We start from the raw sequence: 5,037 nt of genomic DNA, 5'->3' as shown, positions 1-5,037 counted from the left end.
CCATTAATTTAAACCATTCAATTTTTAATTTATTGATTTAATAATCGATTCAGTTTTCAGAACCTCGAGCACATAATTAAGAAGGTAATTTGTAAAAAGAGGAAATATAAGAGGGTGTTAATATGCTGGCATTGCTCTTAACATGTTTGTTTGTGAGTGAACACTTGTGTGAGGGGTAGTATACCTAATCCGGCCTAACCTACTAAAATGAAGGGTATGTATGAAATATTTGAGGTCATGATGGTTTTCCAATGCCATCCAAAAAGGGAATATATCTGTCTCTTCACCTATTTCCTTTAAATGCCTTTTGTAATAAACTAGTATTCACACCATTATTACAATAATTCAATGTAGAAATTGCGGATCACTAATTGTTAATGCAAAACTTTTCATGCTTTACAAGTAATAGATTATTCAAAAGGAAAAGTACGAGAGGAGCCAATGGAATATTTGTACAATGTGTATAATGGAGGTTTAGGGAGTACTAAAGATATAACTATTAGTGTTACTTTTTTCCATCTGCTGAAACTTTTGAGATGAGTGGTATCATGACATGGTATTAGAGAGCGTTAAATCCGAAAGGTCTTTGGGAAGATGTTTATTATCCCTAGTACTTATGAGGGATGTTCATTTTGTAACTCAATAGCTCATTGTACACATTGTACAAATAATCCATTGTCTCCCTAGCGGGACTTTATTCAAAAATATCATGCAAAAAAAATCAATTATTAAATCAATCATTATATATAAATATATGTTATATATATATTATTTAATTTATTTTTAATATATTTATTATATTTTATATAAATAACTGATTTAATAATTAATTTTTTATATAATAATAATAATAATAATAATAAAAAATATGAGGTTAATTAAGATGATAAATATTTTATATTATATTTTCAAAAAATATGTAGTAAACTTCTCTGATATCTTCAATATATACAGTAAATACTTCTATTATATTTACTTTTTTATTCATAGGGCTGTTAATAGATTGTACACTTTTTCTTTCCCTTTATTTTTCCCCTTTCCTCAAGATAAAGATAATTTATCATTAGTAACAGATCAGACATGTGAAAAATGGCATCCAAGAATAATGGCTAATGGTATTGGTATATTGCTTATGAATGCCAACTTTCACTACCAAAAAGAAGGGGTTTAGCCATGGAAAAATCCGTGGCTAAACTCCAAAAAAACTGTGGCAATTATGCTTTTGCAACAAATGAACATCCGTGGCTAGGGAGGGCGACGCGTTTTTAATTAGCCACGCTTTTTACTCCAATAGCCACGGCTTTAACACCCGTGGAGACATTTGGTTAGCCACAACTTTAGCACGTTTAGACACACTCTTTTCCGTGGCAAAATAAAACATTTACCTGTGACAAAATTGATCAGGCCGGGCTTTTTTGCCATACTTTTTTCCGTGGCTAACGATAGAAGTTAAATTAAAAAAAAATATCATAATAAAAATGCTCTTTAATATAAAATTACATCATATAATATTAAAAAAATTAATCACATTCCTATACGTATTATCCATAGTATAAAAATATAAAATTAACAAATACTTAGTATTGAAAAGCAAATATCCTAGATTAATGGATTTAATGTTAAAAAAATATTCAAATAAAACTATTACAAAATAAATATCAAACTTTGCTAAAATGATACAAATCTTGAAAGTATCAAAATAATGAATTTATCAAGCTCTCCATTTCTTGTTACACAGACAATCCACAGGTAAATAATAAAAAATACACATAACTTCGGCCACTAAATTATACACCACTGAATTATACACCCTGTCGATACTCCAGTTGTTTTGTGTACTCCAATAAAATCTGTTAAGCAAAATAGAGATCAAGAATTAAGCTAAAAAATTAATAGGTCATGATTTGACTCCTTCGAAGATGATAAAAAATTAAGGTACAATACTTACTTTTCGGATGTAATTTGCAGCTGCTTTGCAGCCTTCAATTGTCAGTTGCATAACATCTTTCAAAATGCCAATTGGTGATTTAGAATCTATCTACAACCAATAACAAAAGAAAGAATGCATGTTGGAATAAAAAAAAATCTAAAATTAACTTTCATTGTTGACTAAAAGAAATATAAAAAACAAAATGATGTCATGAAAATCTTCTTAGCGATTCGGGTTTACAGATAGAATTCTGATTCCACCGATTTTGCTTGCTTCTTCGGCGACTCAAACTGACGGTACTCGAACTGTAAATCACGGTCCCTGCTCTTTCACAGAACGTCCGATGTGATCGTACCTAGAACCTAAACAGGAACGTCTTGAGCGAATTGCTCTGAAGGTTAGCTGAATTGATCTGAGTGCAGGAGTTAAGAAATTACGATCGGGAGAAACGGAAGAAAATGTTATTAACGAAAGGGTTGGCTACATGTTATCAAACTTGAATCAATTGCAGGAGCTAACAAATAGGGATTTTGGAAATAGTGGAAGGAAGTTATTGTTAAGACTGGGTGAGTGGGCTACTTAATAAAAGTTGCGCTTAACATTGCCGCTCAAAATTTCATTCATCTTACTATAGATGTTAATTTGAATTTTGTTTAGTGAACTAACTATAACTTTTTAATTTAGAGTAAAATTTAATTTTAATAAAAAAAATATCAAATTGTAAAATTTACAACTTTAAATTATATTCAAAAATTTCACATATTAATTAGAATTTAAAATTTACTTGTTGAATTTAAAAAAAATGGCATCAGTAAAAATTAAAATAAATAAACTTAAAACTTAAGAATTTGATACCTTTAAATTGAAGAAAAAAAATTTTGTACATAATTAAAAAATGAACTCCCATAAAAATAATTTTAATTTATTTTTTAAATTAAATTAATAAAATATAGGTATAAAACTAATATTCTGAATTTTAAAAGTTAAAATTCTGTTTATTAATGTTGCCATAAATTAAGAGTGAGTAATTAAATAATGAATAATTAAATTAGTTATTATTTCAATAAAATCATAGTTAGTATCTTTTACTTTCTAAAATTAGTTAGAACTATTTTATCAAAGATAAATATGTACTCTTTTTATAAGTACTCTTTTTTATAATTTTAACATTTATTTTTAATTGAATCATTTTATTCTATCACCAAAGTCTCTAAATAATGCATACAGTAAAATTGGACACTAAAACTGTATTTGACTAAAAAGAACACGCACAAAAAATGTAATAACTAAAATATAAATATTAAAATTGTATGTATATAATTTAGTCTTTTTGGTTACATTACAATCTGATTTAGTAACAAGTAATGAATAATACAACCACGTTAAAAAACTACAGTTAAATCAAAAAGAAAAAATTAATCAAATCAGCGCATAGCTAATACTAAGTAAAAAAATACATGATTCAGAGATATGGCCAAATTCAAGGATCATACGAAGTGAGAAAATTGTACATCATCAACAACATCTAAAATCAAACCATTAGCATACTTTATTAATTTTTCATGACAGCACTCAAAAATAGGGAGAAGAATTCAACAATTGAAGAATTGGAAAAGCCTGCACATGATAAATCGAATTTACCTTTAAGTTACGGTTTAAATTTTGAAAAAGTAAAAACTGCATAAAAATATTTTGAGAGGAATGGAGGACAAAACCAAATTAAACGCGGAATTTAAAAGTGAAAATCGTTCGATTTTGCCACGGTAATCATTGAGTCTGTGGTCATTGAGAGAACTCATCTCAAGTTAGCCACGAACAAACAAAATCGTCGAAAAATTTCACAAAATTTGGCCACGGAAATACAAGACGTTGCAAGTGATTACCACGATCATATAAATTTGCCACTCTTTTTAGTTCGTGGATATCTTCCCGTTAGTAATGTCCGTATTTCTGGTAGTGTTTATACGGTAATTCGTTAATGACTTTGGATTTTTTAATACAATTGAAATGTGACTTAATAAATATTATCCAAAATGTGATTAGCTGAAGTAGTGTAGATTCTTTTACATGATGGTGCTTATTTCATTAGATTTTATTAACTAACATGGACATATATGAAAAATTTGATTATTCTATTAAAATAGATTTAATTATTCTATTATATTTATTAAAATTTAGATTTAGTAGATATAATTCAATTCTATAAATTAGACTTATTTGACAAACAAATATAGATTAATCTGTAGTCATTTCTGATATTATCATGGACAACTAAGAGGATTAAAATTGGTCTACTTTTTGTAGTTCCTAATTGATTTATTGATAACTTTTGATATATCTACTTCTTGATTTCTGAATATTATCATTTCTTTTCAATCACGTATTTAAAATGATATAAAAAAATTAAACCAATCAACCATCTAGTACTTCTTCATTTTTTACAGTCTTATAGGTGTTCTTGTCCAACTCTCAAAATGTTGCTTGATTGTTTTTGGTATCGACTATAATTTCTTATTAAGCGCCCAACCAAGCACATCACACCTGCCAAATAAACTCACACCCAATAAACAAGTGATAATCATTCTCAGTATCTTTTTTGCATAAAACACAAAGATTATCATTTTGATCAATAATGCCAAATTTACTTAATCTCTTTTTAGTATTAACCCTACCAACTAATACAAACCAAATGAATAACTTAACTCTGCGTTCTTTAATTGCTCCACCTTATTATGTTGAGCTTTTATTTCAAAAAAAAAATTAGACTTATTTAATCTCAATTTTAATATAGTATATATTAGAATTTATTCGATCTAATATTATTGTAACACCTATTTATCAATGTTAATAATTACTCTATCATTTATGGGCATAAAAAAATGTATTACAAGTCTCACATCACTCAAAGATAAACTCTTTAAATAATTTATAAGTGTGAAATATTTTTTACTTTATAATTTAGTTTTTACGGTTAAATTAGACTTACTCAATCTCAATTTTAATATGATACCAGAGACTATTCAATTTAATATTATTAAATTATTTACCTACAAATATTCACGCTCTATATAATCATTTATAAATATAAAAGAAAGTGTATGTGGGAG

The sequence above is a fragment of the Arachis ipaensis genome, chromosome B10 (genome assembly GCF_000816755.2).
Source record: "Arachis ipaensis cultivar K30076 chromosome B10, Araip1.1, whole genome shotgun sequence".
Classification (NCBI taxonomy): Eukaryota; Viridiplantae; Streptophyta; class Magnoliopsida; order Fabales; family Fabaceae; genus Arachis; species Arachis ipaensis.
This window is presented reverse-complemented; position numbering follows the sequence as displayed.